We start from the raw sequence: 18651 nt of genomic DNA on the forward strand, positions 1-18651 counted from the left end.
TCAAAGTTTCCCTCTGTCAAAGTGAGGGACTCCAGAGGCCCTTTTGTTAGTACTGCGTAAAATAATGTAACGGTGTTAAGTGGAGAAATCCCCTGAACATACTGCTTTATAAACTTCGAAATTGTAGGAGTGCTTGGAACCACTCTGAAATCTGTTGTGAACTAAATGTGTTACGAAACACTTCAGTTATGAAGTCAAAGCTCTTCAGTGAGTCCTTTTCATCTTTTCATCAAATTTCTTAATCGTTTTAGAATAGGCATATTTTATTTTATTTTATTGGACTTCAGAAACCTCTTACTGAGTACAAAGCAAACAACGGGCTAAAAATGTTACACAGAGTGCAGCGGGGCTGAGGAAACCAATATATAAATCTAAACAGCTCAGTGATAAACTAGACTTTTCAAAATCACTGTTTATACCAAAGGCAATTTTAGAAGTGAAATCTTACCCAAAAAGTGTTTACATAGCTTTGAAAAAAATAATGGAAAAATTTGGATTAAAAGACCTGAATTATCTATACAAAATCTGTACAGTGGAGACCTGTTTTCAGCAGGTAAGCCTGTTTATAAGTAAGAACCTCTTACTCCTGTAACACAGTCCTGTTTTAGTAGAATGGCTGACGCACATTGTTGCACAGGTAGTCTGTAAGGCTGCGTGCTCCCCTAGGGACTCCAGGTGGACCTACGTCCAGCAGAGCACTATTTACACTGCCCTGCGAACACACATATACACTCCGACCCTGTGAATGTCTTGAGTGAAGGGGTTATAGCTCATTCAATTTTATATCTACAGTGACAATTCGTAGGCACTGCATGTTAAAATGCATGAATGTCAAAATAAAATTATTTTATACTACTATTAATGTGTCAAAGAGTACCACCTTTACTCATTCCAAATTAAAAACACCAAACTGCTACCAAATTCACTGTGGTTTTCATAATATAGCACTTTGGGGACTTTTTAATGTAAATAACTTTCATTTACTAATTTTCAGAGTAATTGCACAAATTTAGCATTCTCCTTGCAATGGAAAATTTGCTTAGAAGTTACTTTATTCTTTTCCTCTTTTTCAAAAGTGCATCTCGTAGGGCCAGCTGCTTCTCTCGGAAGGACCACTTGGTTTTGGATCAAGCATTCTGGCTGTATTGTATCATCATAAAGTTCTTGTGTTTTTTCTTCTCTTTGTTTGTGGAACTGCAAAATGGATTCATTTTGCTTGTCTCCTTCACAAATTCTTTTTGGTCTCTTTCCAGCCATTGCAGTTGCTAGTCGTGTCTCCTTGTCAGACTTTGGGTTTTAATGAAGGCACTCAATGTCCCAAAGAGACAGTAATTCACTTCACTCGCTCCTGGGCTCCTCTTCACTGTCTATCTCAATGTATTTCCTCTTCTGGGCCTTCCCTGGGGCAGCAGCAAGCTCTTTCCTCATTTGAGCCATATGGGTTTTCTGGAAGTCTTCTTGAGTCAGACCCGACTGGGGCTGACGGCTGCGGCCTTGGCCCTCCCCTCCTCTGCGGCCGTGCTGCTCAGCTTCTCTTGCTGTTCTTCACCACAAGAGTGGTGTACAGAGTGGTGTACACTGACCCATTCACCATCAGCCTCCTCCTCTTCACTGAGACTGGTACTTCCCCCCATCTTCATTTTCAGCATCCTCTGCTTTGATGACTTCCAGAACCTGTGCTCCTGGAATGTAATTTGAGCTTCTAATTCACCATATTCTTGTACTCTAGCTTCTACAGAAGTTCTGTAGGCTTGCCCTAGAATTTCTTCTGAAACATCTGAGGATTCAGTGTCCAAAAGAGCTGGATCAAAGTTCTAGCAGACATCCCTACGTTCTTATCTTTGTGTGTCTTATACTGAGCCAGATCTTGGAGAAGTTCTTCAATCATGGCTAGAGGACACTGATCTGTTTTCTCCTTTAGAGCATCGATACCTACTGTCATGACTACCCCAGGGTTCTTGCCAGTCACAAAATTATTGGCCACAGTCTTGAGCAATGATTGAATGATCTCTGGAGGGATAAGGTGATGAGAAGCTTGTACAGCAAATGGAAAGATGTTTGTTACTTGTCTCTGGTGGGGCTGCAGAAAACTTTGAAGAAAGGGGTAGAAATTGAAGAGAAAAGGCTCGTGGATTCCCACAAATCTGGAGATGAGGTTCATAAGCGTCATCTTCACTTCCAACCTCTTCTTAGAGTTCTTTAGCTGTTTGAGTAGATTTTCTGCAAAATCTTGGGGGTCATGAATCAAGTGAATAGCTGAAAAGTCAAATGCCTCAGGCTTTCTCCTCTTGTGTTTCTTGAGCACTTTCGTTGCCTTTTTCAGCTTCTTCTTTTTGGAGCTCTTCCTCCCTGTGGCATGTTGCACAAGGAAGTCTCTTGCTGCTGGTCTTCATCCTCAGAATATGAGTCATGATCTTTTTTGTCATCTTCATCTTTCCCAAGGAAAAGTGCCAGAGCGGCAACCAATATCCTAGTGACACTGGAGGAGCACTCAGTTGTGATAACGTGGACAGCTTTGGCGTCATTCCAGAGGCTCCTTCGGTAGAGCGCAATCATCACATGCAAAGACGTCTTGGCCGCAGCCGCATTGCTGTCTCTCCGCGTGGTGTGCATAAAATTCTGCATACTATGTCTACCTTATTGTTCTTGTGTTTCACATTTATATTCTTAATATCGGTCGCAATGTGTGTGCACAGTCTTGGCAATGCAGAAGTTCAAAGAACAGCTCCAGCAGACTTGATGGCTGATGAGATTCTTATTTCTCAGCAAGACCAAGCTTTAAACAATGTCATCTGAGGATCTGGACCTCAGGCAGTGTGACTGTAGGAGAGAAGCTCTTTCAGCTCCTGGGGAAAGCTGCTCAGGTACTCTGGATGGCAGTGACCACTCTGAACCACGCACATCACCAGCGCTGCCAGCTCTTTGCTCGGTTCATTTCGTTGTAACTTGAAAATCTCCACATTGGGTTGGTAGTGATGTTCTCCTGGGGAAAGTCCTCAGCGTAGGCCGGCGGGTCCTGCTTGACAGGATTCTGCAACTGCGGCAGGATGCTGGGCAGCTTGTTGTTCCTGCTGTACACGTTGGCTGCCGACTGGCTCCTTGAAGAGGAGGACTAGAAAAACTTCTGCCATGCTGCAGCTCCCAAACTTAACCAAAAACTACTTGTGGGACACCCGGCAAGAGGTGCCATATCGACTCCAGAATAGGCATATTTTAAATCTACTTATTGTTTTCAAACTTCACTTTTGAGGAAGAACATTATTTTTTAGTACAGTAAAATTTTGTAAAGTTGAAGAGGATGCTGTCACTTAAGCCAGTGTGGTTATTCATAGCTGCAACTGCTTATTTACTTTTATATTCTTCAGAAAACATTAAAAGAAGTCATTCTATTAAAACCCATAAGCCCCCAATAAGTCTCTAGACAAATTACTTACACTGCTAGTTCTTATCCATTAAGTCAGTGGATGACGTCTGCAAACAAGGAGAACAGCGCAGCGGAGCCAGCTAGAGCACAGCGTGCTGCAGAATGTCTCAGTCAGGTGGCTTGACACCAGCGCCGCGTGACTCAGGGATGAGCGGTCGCAGAAGCACTCGGCAGCCACCGGGACCAGGTGCTGCAGAGACAAGCGATGAAAGAAGCCAAGTGTCGAAACTACTCACGGGAGTTCTTGAAAAAGCCCTCAAAACGCCCTAGCATGTCCTCTTCGTTGCTATTGTGTTCAGACCCTTCCTCACTCAGGGTAAAGCCAATGCCTTGAAACCTCACAATATGGGCAGTCTTTGCCAAGCTATGTTTTTTCTTGCCTGTAATATTTTTAAGAACCATTGTATGTTGAGAACGGACAACTATGAATGCCTTTGATAAAAATTAAAGGATGTACAAGACTGTGGTGTTCATAGAGGACAGGACTTTTCAAGATTTTCCATTTGAGTCCCTTCATAAATCTGGTGATCTAATTTTTCAAAATGATGTTATTTTAAATTTTGTATTTATTTATTTACGTATATATGTATGTCTGTATGTATTTGGTACAGGGTCTCACTACGTAGCTTGGCTGGCACAGCATACAGTACCCAGGATCAAATTTGGGTCCTTGCACTTGCCAGGCAGGCACTTAGACCGCTGAGCTATCTCTCCAGCACCAAAATAATGTTTATGTACATGAAAAGTATGCACAGATTTATAAGGAAACAAACAATTTTAAAATGTAATTATAAAGATTTTTAAAAACATCTAATTTGTGCTAAGTGTAGTCAGAAATACCTGTGAGCCCAGCTACTCAGGAGGCCGAGCTGTGAGGGTTGCAATTTCAAGGCTAGCCTGGGCAGATTAGCAAGACCTCGTGTCAGCAAAGAAACAATTTTTAAAAGTCTTGGGGATGTAGGCCAACGCTGGAGTGCTTGCCAGGCACACACAAGGCCCTGGATTCACACAAAGAAAAAGATCAAAGCTGTGATAACATGCTTCCATTATATTGGATGTTCTTATATCATCATGTTATAGAACAAGGATAAAATAATGTCAGTAATAATTTCAGATGCCCACGATATCTGCAATGTTCTATGAAAATATCTATGACTGTGGCTTCTGAAGATATTACTTTAATTTCTTTGTTTAGCTGTCTATATTCAGAATGGAACCATATTCTATAATTGTACTTACAGAATAGAGTGGGAGGAATTTGTATATTTGTATTAGACATCATAATTGGAAAATATTTTTTCCATTTTAATTCGCAGACCTTGCTGATTCTAGCCACAGCCCTCTTCCTAGGTGTTCGAGAGTCCATGGTTTGAACACGCGTGACCTTTCCTTTCATGTAGGAGGAGGTAACAGAGAGGCTGTTGCAGGGCTCTGACGCGCAACACTCGGCAGAAGACGACTTCACCGAGCTGCAGAGCCTCCCGTGAAGCCCTGGCCTTCAACACAGTGATTTGCCAGCTGAACGCCTTTATTTTAAGATGGTAACAAGCACTGACACACACACCCACTGGAAGCATGCCTTCACTGACCCTCGGTAACATCACGGAAGTACAGGTTTATAACAGAACTCATTATAAACTCCAGAGTTACACTGGAATGTTCTGTACAGCAGTCTCTGTTGGTAGCCATCAAATTTCTGAAGAAAAGTCACATAATAAATATATCTTAAGATTCCCGCATATTTATACTGCATTTATTGTACTTGTTTGGGTGGAATTTTATGTATTAACTTGTTAATTCTTTATTAACCTCACTGTCCTTTAGAATTTGCTTCTTTCCAGGGGTATATTCTTCTATCTTTGCTGAATGGAAACTCCCTGCTCACACAGTCATCTGCGCGTAGTTCTTTACCTTACCAGTTCTTGACACTACGCTGTAGATGGTCGACGAAGATTTACAGAAGGCAAAAAAGTATGTTAAGGGAAGTAAAACAACCCAAGGGTTAAGATCCCTTAAAATGCCAATTTAAAAAGAGTTTTCCAAACTATCAGAAAGAAAACATCACTATGCATTTTATTATTACCAAGCAGTTTTGTATATGTTGTTTGTTGTTATACTATGATACATTTTTTTTTTTCTTTTTGGAGACAAAGCTTCACTGTGCAGCTCAAGCTAGCCTTGAGCTCACTTTGCACTCCATGCTGCTCTCGAACTCACAAGGATCCTCCTGCCTCAGCCTCCTGAGTCTGGGATTGCAGGCACGTGCCACCACACCTGGCCATGACACAATACTTTTAAACTCCTGCCTAAATGCATTAGTTCGGGAAAGTCAAAACTTTTCACTGCTCCTCAAAACAGGTAACGTAGGTCAGCGTGCTGCCACAGGTCCGTAATCTCAGCCCAAGTCAGCAGGGTTGCAGGTCGGAGGCCAGGCTTCTGCCTCAGAGAGACGTCGTCTTCAGAGCAAAATGCAAACGGGAGGGATCAGCATCAGTATAGAGTGCTGCCCTACTGTGTGCACCTCTGCTCTTAGTGCTCAAAAGAAACTCACATGACCTAAATAAAGAACATGTGCCTGCCTAGCCCCTGGCCAACCAGGCAGTGTTAACTTTCAACATTTGGTCGGTCAGAAGGATCCCGTGTTGCTCTTCCAGTTCAGGGCCACATCCAAGAGTCACTCAGGAGGTCCGACAGCATTCACTGTTGGCGTGGTGGTGCGCTTAGCCCCTGAGGCTTTCCTTGGTTTGTTTTTCCACATTCTCTTTTTTCTGTCCCCTCTCTCTTTCCCTCTCTGTCTCTCCCTCTCTCCCTATACCGCTCTCTCTCCTGTCTTCTCTCTTATCTCTCCTCTTGTTTTCTGTTTTATTACTTGGTTGTGGGTCCAGGCATCCACCTCTGGGCCTCCGCGTGCCAAACACATTGGTTAACACTTGCTAGACTCGCAGCTTCAGCTTTTCCTATGAGCACTCTATTAGAAACAATTTTGTAAATAAAGATTTTTCATAATTTCCCTTAGTGCTGTGGTAATAAAATAACTATTGTTCTCTGCTACTTATTACCATTTAGCAGGAAATTCTGATACTTACCACGCTATTGACATCTAAGCCCCTGGATTTTACTCTATTTGAGAAATTGTATAAATTAAAACAATTACATACTATTTTATTTGCTTTTTAAAATTAGCTAATTTTAAGAATAGTATCAATTTTCTAATTCAAAGTTTCTTGAAATATTCAGAGGAGGGTGTAGGATGTGGTTTTGAATTTATTAGATTTAAAATTAAAATTACAATTTTAAACCTTTTATAGAAAATTTCTGATGAGTGAAAGGGAGCTTCGATTTTAATCCTAGTTTTATTTCTTTCCTTCCTTTCGTCCTCTATCAAATGTTCATACATATAGCAATGCTGAGGAAGTCACGTAGCTTCTTCAAATGTGGTGGCGCTGTCAACGACACCTGCGTCCTAACACTGCAAGGAACAGGGGACACCTTTCGCTTCATTCACCAGAGATTTCCGACAGGACTTGAAGCGCTGCACAGGGTGCCGGTGGAGCTTCTTGTGAAGAGACAGAGAGCAGGAGACGAAGGGCGAGCGCTCGCCTCCCTGCGCAGGGCCTCGGGTGCACTTCGGCGGTCGGTGGTCGGTGGTTGGCTGGGCCAGAAAGGCTTTCCCTCCTCCGAGCGCTTTGCTGTTTCCTGAGGAAGGCGGGCGGTGCTGAGCGTCCCCCTCGGCTGCCGCCGGAGAGCGCACAGCACGTCCTGGGAGCCTGCTCCGCGGCCAGGAGGCTTTCTCCGCAGCACCGAGGGCGCGGGGGTACCCCAGAGGCCGCCCCCTGTGTCGTACCCCGCCAGCTGTGCCTGTTTCCTCCACAGCCATTGAAAGCTTAGTTAACTAAAACTAAGTTTTTTTATTCCAATTATTTGATTGTTTTAAAAAATAATTTAATCTTTAGGCTGGTAATATTAGGGTTCCCTGTCCTAAGGCTAACCATCGGCTCATCTTGTCAATGTGGACTGTACCGCTTCACCGTACCAGTGTCAACAGAAATGTTTTACTCCAGGGACACAGGACGTAACAGCCATGGTCCCAGCACAGTTTTCATTTTGCTTTCTTTGTGATATTTATTTGTAGGTGGCAGAATGACACCATCACGCTTTCGTGGTGCCACAGACACTGCCAGGGGAAGTGGTGTGTGAGCGGCTCAGTGAGGACGCGCCGCAGGAAAGCTACACACTCTGGCTCCAAGATTAGAGCATGGGAAGCGCGTGGCTTAGCTATCACTGAAGTATATAATCCTACAAACTGGTAAGTGGAAGGTAAATTGCTCTTTTTTAAAAAAAAACCCTTTTAAAAGAGTACTTTCCTATTCATTTTAAAAGAAAAAATATTTCTCATTTGATTCTTAGAAATGGAAAGATTTTTTGGTTGACTGGAGAAAATAACACGTCAAAAAGAAAACAAAAACTGTCAGTGTAAGCATTATTCCGAATTCTCGCCTGCCATCCAAGCCTCCACCCAGGACCCAGCGCCACATCTCCCACTTCGGTCTCCCTGGACTGCTGGGGCAGAGCGGCACCCTTAGGCCCAGCAGCAGCAGCAGCAGCAGCGCATTCTCCCAGTTCTAGGAGCTGGGAAGCCAAGACGAGGGAGGGACTTCAGGGGCAGAGTCTGGCGTCTGTGAGGTCCTGCCTCAGCCTCCGCATGGCACCTGGCGCAGCGTCCTGGCGGGGCAGAAGGGGTGTGTCAGTGACAGCGGAAGGGCAGGAGGGGAGCCTAAGCCTTTCCTTGTGTGTGGAGGCTGCACCACCCGACCACCTCTGGCCATACTTGCACTTGTCGCTTTGGCAACTCAGGTCCAACACATGTATTTTGGGTAACACATACACAGACTCTACTGCCTTCCTTTCAGGTTTAAAATTTCAATCTATCATTTTGTTGGTCCAAATGAATAAATGAAAAGATAATTTTAAAACTTATTTATTTATTTATTTATTTGCGGAACCAGGGATTGAACTCAGACCCTTGTGCTTGCCAGGGAAGCGTTTATTCCACTAAGCCATCTCCCTGGCCCAAAAACATTTGTATTTAAAATGTATGTGTATTACAACAAAATTCAGAAATGTAGATACTAAGTCTCACTACAAGACTGAAAATAAACATTGGAGGCACTGCAGGCATATAAATTGTCCCCAAGTAAGCTTAGTCATACCATTGTAGTACTGTATCTACTGTATCTATTCATTCCTCTATGCTTCCTAACTATTGAATATTGTATTATATTCTTTTTTCTTTCTTTAAATTGATTTTATTGAGAAGCAAATAGCAATGAGACAATTTCAAAACCGATTAGTAGTACAGTTTCAATAATTAATACACTGCATATTGTCTTCATAGTAGTTATTCATAGTATAAGATGCAGACGTGATATCCTGTCCAAACACTATTAGTACAAATCTTTCTTCTCATTGAATTAAGTAGCTGTACATCTATTTTAACTATTTTGAATATGCACATACAAAATGGTCCTTCATTTGTATCCCCTGACTGACCTTGTCAGATACAAAAGTTACGTTTCTTGTTATATAGGTCTTGCTTTATCTTGGTCTTAACCATCCAGCAGAAAATATAAAAAGTAAAGCCATACTGACATGCTGAGCTGTGAAAGGCTCAAGTCAACAACTTCTGACATTGCCAGTCCTATGGATAACCCACTACTATTATCGATTACTGGACTATATTGGATTGTTTTGCTGAATTCATGCACCTACAATACTTAAGTGGCAAGGGAATATCCATCTCTGTATCATATTCTTGATGCTAGGAATACAGCAATGAAACAAGCACACCACTATAGCTGCTTAATTACAGCACATATTTTACCTGATAGTATATATTTTGAAAAACTGAAAGTGGTCTGAAGGAAAAATTAAATTTGATAAGGGGTAAAAGGATTAGTAATTGGTAGAATACAACCTTAAATATGGTGAACACTGATGAATTTATTGGACAGGTGATATTTGGACAGAAAGTACAGGAAGAGCATGTGTATCCTAGGAAAGAACATGGACTCCAGGGGACAGTGTGGACTCCAGGGGACAGCGTGGACTCCAGACCTGGAAGAGGATGTGGACTCCAGAAAAGGGCGTGGGGTCTGGAGGAGGACGTGGGTGTGGACTGCAGAAGGGAACATGAACTCCAGAAACAAAAGGTCTGGGCGGCCAGCTCAGGGTGTGAGAGGAGCTCGGTGGAGCAGGGGACCAGGTGGAGACACCAGACAGAGTCGAAGTGGGTCCGAAAGGAAAATGAGGGCCGTGAAGATTGATTAATTAATTAATTAATTAATTTTAATTTAAAGATGCATGTATTGAATACATTCAATAAAAATAAAATGAAATGAGGATTTTAGATATTTTTAAAATCTAAATTCTTGGGCCGGGGAGATGGCTCAGTAGAATAAGCACTTGCGTGGCAAACACAAGGGCCTGAGTTCAATCCCTGGTTCTGAAAAAAAAAAAAATCTAAATTCTTGTTAAATAAGAACACATTATTACTTTTCCAAAATATAGAAATGGGCTTCAACAAAATGATATAATAAAATGAGGCACAATGTTTAATGAGGCAAAATTTACACACAAGCTTGGTGCAGCATTGCGATGTTCTAATATTTCCTGGGGGGCAAGAGAGTAGCTCTAAAATTGAGGTAACTTACATATTCTTTTTGGAGTATTTACCAGTATAAGGTAAAATATAAGTTTGATACAATAAACTGTATAGGACAATAAAACAATTGTGGGGGGGCTGGCCAAATAGCTCAGCAGATTAAAGCACCTGCAAGCAGGCACAGGGGCCAGGATTCAATGCCCAGGCCTGCTGTGCTAGCTCCGCCCCCAGGGCACACTGAGACAGGAATTGAGACTGGGCGTGCTAGCGCACTCCTGTAATCCCAGCTCTTGGGAGGTTGTAAACTGGAGAATCACTATGAGTCTGACCTAGTAGTGAGACCCTGAACACCCTGTAGACCCTTCCCTAAAATGCAAAACAAAAAGAAACAAAAGAGAAAACAAAACAACAACAAAAAAATTGCTAAATTATACAATGAGTAATTCATTGTACCACTATCTTTTAGTTCACTATAAATTTATAAAGATATTCCTAATGTGCACAGCTTTAAATACAGAAAATTAAGATACCAGATCTCACATCATCATAAGTAGAAGACAGTGTAAAGCTGATAGATTTTTTTTCTGAGTGCAGTGGGGACTGACCAGAGACTTGCGCAGAGAAGTGGTCTAGGTGTCTAAGAAATCAGGGAGGCCAGCAGAGTGTGAGTTCAGATATGCGAGGGGGGCAGGACCTGAAGAGGCAGTGACATGGGGCAGAGCAGGAGGGCTAGGAAAAGGTGGCGATGATGAGTGAGCTTTTGCTGAGGTGGTAGTGGTCCAGCTGCTGGGAAGCAATCTTATTTTGCATCCATTTATTTTTTTCGGAATCAGAGGTTGAACTCAGACCCTTGTGCTTGCCAGGGAAGCGCTCATTGCACTGAGTAATCTCCCCGGTCCCCTACATCCGTTTTAATGATTAACCAATTTGACTATAGATTGGATGCCACATTGCTCAAAAAGTGGATTTTCCATTTCCTGGGATCTAGAAAAACAGTGAGAGGAACAAAGTTTAGAGAGGGACTATTGAAATGTGGTTTAGGATAAGTTAAATTTGAAATAAAACCGGTACACTAAGGCAAGAGCCCATGACAATGTCTTGTATGAGTCTGTTCCACAGATCTGTGCTGGGAAGACCCAAAGGTCAGCGGTAGAAACCGAAATGTGTGTGCCAGCGGGATGAAGGGTCTGTGCCAGCAGCTGAGGGACTTGCGTGGGAGCCAGGAAGCGACACGCAGAGTGAGGAGCAGAGCTCCCCAAGAGACCACAGCCGCCCTGCGTGCCTGCGCGGTCCTCAGTACAGCTGAGCCCACATCATGAAAGACGCAGGACAAGTTCCCGCAGACACCGAGCAGTGCGGCTTCCTCCCCCCGCAGCCAGGAAGCGATGCTCAAAGTTAGGGCCAGAGCCCCTCCAAGGTGAGCCAGAGCCACTCTCAAGGACAGCAAGGTCCCCAGCTCTACTGAAGATGAGAACCTCCCTCCGAGTTCATCAGAAAGGCCAGCGTGACAAGCTTCTCCAGCAGAACCAACAGCTCCCTCAGGGCTGCTCTTCTGCTTCTGCAGTTCATTTTACTGGCATCAATCACCACGTGGCTTCCCCCACACAGCGCCCCACTAGTTCAGCGGAGCTGCATGTTGGAAGTTGGCCGCCAGTTGTCAAGCCACCATGGCAGACATCTCTCCATTCTCTGATGCTTTTTCAGTCTCCTTTTTCTGCATAAGCACCAGAAGCAACTGGAACTGGAGCAGGACTATTCCCTGGGCAACTAAGAAACTGAATTATATGGGCTGGGATGCATTTTCCATACATTTCCCCCTCCCTTAGCTTCTCCAACAAGTCTTTGCTGGGCATATGGCATGTGATCTGAGACAAGAACCAATGAGAAGCAGTAGTGTTAGGGTTGTCAGCAATGCTGGAATGGGCCTTGGCCAAGCTCCTCAAGATTGTCTTACTACAGAGATCTTCCCTAAGTCGCTTTTAGAAAGAGACATTAGTTAGGTGATCTGTTGCCCAACATTACTCCAGCAAGGCAGTGAGAGAGTTAATCTGACCCAGCAGAGTGTTCAGTGTGCCTTGGAAGCTCGTCAAATCTTGGTGAAATGTTTGATTTATTGTTTCATTGTGTTGTTCAGCAGTGGGCATGGAGCAAGGCCTGGGGTAAGCAGCCTGAAAAGGCAGAAGAATGAGACTGAAAAGGAGCAACCAGGTGGATGATGTCCTCAGGGAGGCCCTGTGAGGACGATGACCGGAGCAGGGCTGTGAGGGCATCCTCTTCAGCCTGAGCCCCAGAGGAGCTTTCCGGTGAGCTTTGCAGCAGCAATGGGGGTGGGTTTTTGCAACTCTGGAAAGATGGTTCTAAAGTTGGATTTCTGAAGCTTGTAGGGGTGGTTAACATGCACCGGAATTATACATCTGTGAACTGAGTGGCCACAGGCGTAACTAGTCTTGTACATAAGCTTTTGTGGAACTAGTTATAAAGTGTTTCTGTAGAGTTATGTTTTGTTTGTTCACTATTTTAGAGTTTGTGGCCTGTATGGTGCATGTAGTTTTTATTTGGTAATCTCTGCTATGTATGCAAGCCTGTTGTTGCTGCCAATGATCAAGGTTAGGCCATCTCTAGGGATGATTTTTCACAGCAGAACCCTGCGACCTTCTGTGGTCTTGGTCAGACCAAGTAGGTGCAGGTGAGCACTCAGTGATGCTGGGTGGAGGTCAGGACTGGTGGCACAGATGCTGAAGCCTGAGCTGGCTGCAGGGGTGCAGGTGCCATCGTGGTGGCTTGAGCCTGTAGAACATATGGTAGGAGAAGATCTGGCTCCCACTGAAAAGCTTTCTGGGGCTGGCAAGATAGCTCAGTGGGACTAAGCTCCTGCTTAGGCAAGCACAAGGCCAGGGTTTGATCCTCCACACACATACCACTCCTCCCATCCCCAGGCTCACTGAGCTGACCACTAGGACCAGCTGAAATGGTGCATGCCTATAATCCCAGCCCTCAGAAAGCTGAGGCAGGAGGATTACTGTGAGTTTGAGGCCAGCTTGGATTACAAAGTGAGCTCAAGTCCAGTTCAAACTGCATAGCAAGAACCTGTCTCAAAAAGATTAAAAAAAAAAAAGTTTTTCTGGCTGATGTTGATGTCTCATCTAAGAGGATCCAGGTTTGGTGTCGTTGGTGGCAGGTTTCCAAAGAGCAGAAGGAGTGGTAGCAGAGGAACTCGGGCAGCCGTAGCCTTGTCCAAGGTGACCACGACAGCCCTAGCTCCTCAGACTCCGTTCCTGCTTTCACCTGTAAACAGGGCCTACTCAGCATCTGTCAGAGTTACATTTCTAGGTCCAGCACAGCACATAGCACCTGGACAGTGAGGGCTCAGCCTAAGGTGAGACCTTTTCACAAAACAAAAGAAGGCTTGAGGATGTTCTCAGTGTTAGGCCCTGGGTTCAATCCTCAGACCATAACACAAACAAAAAAATAACAGTAACAATAACAATAAAAATAACTGGAATATATTGGAATATTTTGTTGAATTCACGCAGCTATGATATTTAAATGACAATCGAATACCCTTCTCTGACAAAACTAAAAAAAAGTAGGGATACAAATGAAGGACCATTTTGTATCTGTATATTCAAAATAGTTAGGATAGACATACAGCTGCATTCTCTTAATTCAATGAGAAGAAAGATTTGTGCTCATAGTGTTTGGACAGGATACCATGTCTGCATCTTGTACTATGAATAACTACCATGAAGACAACAATATGCAATGTATTAATTATTGAAACTGTCCTACTAATTGGCTTTGAAACTGTTTCATTGCTATTTGTTTCTCCATAAAATTATTTTTTAAAAAAGAATCATCCAACCCCGAGGCTTTATTCTCCATCGCATGTTTGTAATCTTTGCACGTGGCTCTTCCCCGTCTGCAGAGTAATGGGGTCTGGGCCGGCACCTAACTGCATTCTGCCCTCTTGGGATTCTTTCTGTCCTGCTCACCTGGGCACCGGTCACCCGGGAACTGTGCTACCCATTACTAGTGACTTCGAGACCAAAACCAAGTTCCAAAAGCCCTTCTAACTTTTCTTTTGACTAAATTAAAAACTGACCAAGATAAACCTTTGACCTAGACAATTTAAATATATCCAATCCCCTTGGGTAAACAATGTTCACAAATTTAGTTTTGTTTTGTTTGGAAAGAGAATCTCTCTGGTCTAAACTTTTGCGTCTTCTTTTCCAACGAGTCTTGGGAGAGGTGGGGCTCCTGTGCTCCTAAAGGAGGCATCTGCGGCCCCGCTGAGTGTGGCTATCCCTGGGTGCACAGGCGATATTGGCTGATCCGCTGTGTATGGGTGTCCTCTGCACAACAGCTCACCTTCAGTCGTGAAGCCGACTGCTGAGGAGCTCAGTAGGTGATCTCGTGACAATGGCCTGAGGTGGATTCTCCTCTGTAACCAATAATACCAGACGCCTGAGTTGCTTTTCACAAACATTAAGCCGTTAATTTGATGGTGGAGCAAGAACAGCAAGAGCCAATTTGAGAGTTGGTTTTTGGTCCTTTCCAGCAGATGACCTTGTCAGTGAGGCAGTACACAGTGCCAGAGGCAGGGGACTTGAGGAAGTTTTCAACTTTAATGATTTTGAATAAAATTATCTTTGTTTGATTTATTACAGTTGGTTTGATATTTCATTTCAAAGGATATTTTTATTCTGTCTTCTATGTACAATAGAATTAGAGAGATGGTATTCCCAGGCAAATGCTAGATGTCCCAAAGAGTATTGCCAACATCTGGCCAATCAAAAGATGCTGCCGATTCACCTCTCATTCTGTGATGCCAGGCTCCCCACCAGTCTTTCTGGAGACAACAGTGAAATGAATCTGATGCTTTGCCTTGGGATAACCAGGAGGTATGAGAAGTTGAGAAATAAAGCTAAGTACAGTCAGTCCCTTCTGTTAGCTTACTCTTGGCCCTACATGTCATGGTGGTGGTCTGAGGAGGTGGGGTGGCTGGGAGCCGCTGAGCTAGTTACTGGGCCTGCTGGAGACATAGAAGGCTTAGAACATTAGAACAGGGTCACGTTCATTGACCCTTCCCACACTGAGGTCACATTCTTATTCTAGGTATTCATAGGTAGCAGTTCTAATCACAAATTCCTGAGATATTTTCCTTAAAATATTAAAGAAATATTTTGTGATGTCCTGGATTCTGTAATAAGCAGCAACTAATATGTTAAGAGGTTATTACTGGACAAAAGCTGTGAGCAAGATGGAGGCAGAGCAAGGAACGTCTGGGAACCCCATCAGACTGTGCCAAACTCTGACCCGGGGGAGAGGGAAGGCGGAAGCAAGTGTGGCTAGAAACTTCTTCAGCACAGCACGGTTCTGAGGAAGGCTTGGCAGGAGCACTGGGGAGAGCCTGCAGAGACGTCAGCCATTGGGGGCTGCTCTCCTGTGAACAGCGGCCCCGCATGGGCGATGTGCCCCTTGTCCTGAGATGACACAGCCACAGGAAGCACAGCCTAACACCAACACAGAAATGGCTTCTGGAGGCTGTGGCAGGGACTGCTGGCCAGTCACGTCCTGACATTTGGGGTTTGTGTAGTTGGCTGTCCTAAGGACAGGTTTTGGTGTTTGCGTTCTTCATTCATCCCTGCTACTGACTCCAAGTTAAAACTCATCTTCAACACATGTAGAGAGTGGACGTTACCCTGAATTCAGTTATGAGAACTACACTGGAGAACCTAGCACTCTTTTTTTAATACTACCTTTTAAACACATTTTTAGTGTCTAGTCCATTTCTTCCTATTATTTCAAGGGTCAAGCCATGTGGGAAATTGAATGCACTCCTGTTTCAGTCTAAAAAAGGCGCCGTCCCAAAAGGCACCATTAAGAGAGACAGAGGAGGTGCCAGTCCCGAGGCTGTTGAACCCAGCTGCCCCGCACAGACTGCAGATTCTTCCCACTCCTCAACCTTGGCAGCTAATGGAATATGCTACTCCAAGGGGGAAGATTTATTCATAAAATAACTCCATAAAAATGTACAGAGTGAAGCAGATCTGCTCTTAGGGTGATGGGATTTTTCATGCTCTGCTTGGAAGGTGACTGGTGCTTTCTTGCAGCCATCTCTTTGCTTTTGTTGCAACTCAAGTGTCCCAGGTGCCTGCCATTTGCTGGAGGAAATGGGAGGGTATTTACAAGGAGAACCGGAAATAGTGCTGAAGTCACATCCCTTTACTGCAGTTGCAATCCTGGCCTTGTTGTTGGAAACACAAAGCTGAAATGTAACGTGATCTGAGAGGATATTGCACAATGATTTCTTAGAGCGTGACAGATGGCAGGTAGCACACGCTGGCAAGGTGGGGCAAGAGGGTCTCCCATGTGAGTGCAGGCGGGGAAATGGAACAGTGCAGAGAGACTCTGTGGCCTTCGAGACTTCGCATTCTAAATCTGTCTTCTGGGAAATAGGTAGTGCCAGGATGTTGGGAGTCCTGGCATTCTGTAGGCGGTTTTGTTGTGACTGCAAACACCGTTTAGCCACTTCTCCTCCTCAGCTCCTCACTTGAACTGACTGAATACAAGGGCAAAATGCGCCCAGGACACTCCTCACGCTGCACCCAGGACACTCACGCCGCACCCAGGACACTCCTCACGCCGCACCCAGGACACTCACGCCGCACCCAGGACACTCCTCACGCCGCACCCAGGACACTCACGCTGCGGAGGCGCTCCACGCGGTTACTGACCCCGTCTCCAAAATCTGTTACTTCAGTCGGGAATACAGATGATCTCTGAGTACAGTTTCCATGATTTTATTTGTCAGGGTGTGTGTACATTATATGTGCTTTTGTATGAAGCCATGCACCAGTGCGCACGCGGGCACGCGCGCGCACACACACGATAGTAAGATTATACAGGAATAAGAAAATAATTTCTAGTTCTAGCTGGAGGACTTTTAAACCAAATGCACTTTAGAGGTATGAGAGAGCTTAGTTCAGACTTTAAAACATTTTTGTATTGTTTTTCACCTTCTTGCAATCAACTATGTTGCCTTTTACTTTTTATTTTTTTAAATATTGGTGCAGGGGATTGAACTCAGGGTCTTGTGCTTGCCCAGCAGGTGCCGATGCCACTGAGCTACACCTCTGGTCATGTTGCATTTTCTGGATTGAGATTCATAGACTTGTTTGTTTGTTTGTTTGTTTGCAGAACCAGAGATTGAACTCAGGCTCTTGCACTTGCCGGGGAAGCGCTTATTCTACTGAGCCGCTTCTCTAGCCCCTGAGATTCATAAACCTTCTAATGAAAACTCTTTTTGTTTTAACCTCTAAGCAAATGTCTAGATGGCTCCTTCATACCTGAATGTCCCAGACTTGCTCCCTGGTCCAATCCTGTCCTATAGAGATTAAGAGATAAGCTGATAATAAGCATTTACTGAGTGGTAATGAGCAAGCCAATCCAAATAAATAGCATTTGAATTCTGAATGGAATAGTAACATCACTAATTCATTTGCTATAACAGAAAGACATTGAATGTGTGCTTATATACTATATTAAGCATTTCATATAAATAAACTTATCTAAGAATTAAAATGCCTCCCTAAAATAATAGCTCAAAATGTAGTTTTTTCCCTTTAAAGACGCTGAGGCTCAACCCCCAAAATTGCCCCCGTTCTGATCCACAGTGTGCAGCTGTGTGAACACCAAACTCATGATCCTGAACTCAAATGTTTTTATCCTAAAGCAGAAAGGAACCTACTTCATTGAATGTCCACAACACAGTGAGAACTACACTCAGGAGGAAACATCTGCACATTACAGGGTGCTTTTCTTGTTGGGTTAGATTTGTGCAAACTCCCGTTGCTGTGATTTAGGTCCGGCGCATCCCCGGAACACGCACGCACTCAGCTGCGGGGCTGTAGGCCGCTGACCGGGCAGAGGCGGCTGTGCCCTGCTGCCAGGGCCTCTGCCTGGCGACGTGCTGAGTGTCACTGTGCGCCCGGAGGCGGGCCTGGCTGGAAGACAGCGGCCTCCTGGCGTGCCTCAGACGGCTGCTCTTGAGTGCCAGCTCTGCCCTCTCATGCTTCCCTGGCCCGCGAGGCCTCAGCAGCTCTCCCCCAGCAGGGCCAATCACCAAGCGGCACCAGCCAACCAGACCGTCCCGCAGACAGCAGGATGGTGAGCCTTTAAGTGGTGGGTGTTGACAGTGTGTCCCAGAAAAGGAAAGCTAAACAACACACTCACTTCTACATGCACACACACACACACACACACACACACACACACAATTAAAATTAAGTTGAGACTAAGAAATATGAAGGAATAAGAGGGGGATACAAAAACTTAGGCATCTTGTTTTCAGCCTAGTTATGGCTCTGAAAACTAGAACCAGGTCTTTTTTAACTTACCTAGATTTTGGAGTAAGGGTCTAGACTGCTGACAGAATGCCACTGCAGACTCTAGACTACTTCTTCTTCTTTCTTCTTCTTCTTCTTCTTCTTCTTCTTCTTCTTCTTCTTCTTCTTCTTCTTCTTCTTCTTCTTCTTCTTCTTCTTCTTCTTCTTCTTCTCCTTCT

The 18651-nt window shown here is 44.3% G+C and overlaps 1 pseudogene; it reads right to left on the reverse strand.

Annotated features, from left to right (window-relative positions):
* Positions 1-1008: 1008 nt before the first annotated feature.
* Positions 1009-7301, reverse strand: LOC101565579 (annotated as a pseudogene).
* Positions 7302-18651: the final 11350 nt, after the last annotated feature.

This window comes from Octodon degus, unplaced genomic scaffold (genome assembly GCF_000260255.1).
Source record: "Octodon degus isolate 3935 unplaced genomic scaffold, OctDeg1.0 scaffold00174, whole genome shotgun sequence".
Taxonomy (NCBI): domain Eukaryota; kingdom Metazoa; phylum Chordata; class Mammalia; order Rodentia; family Octodontidae; genus Octodon; species Octodon degus.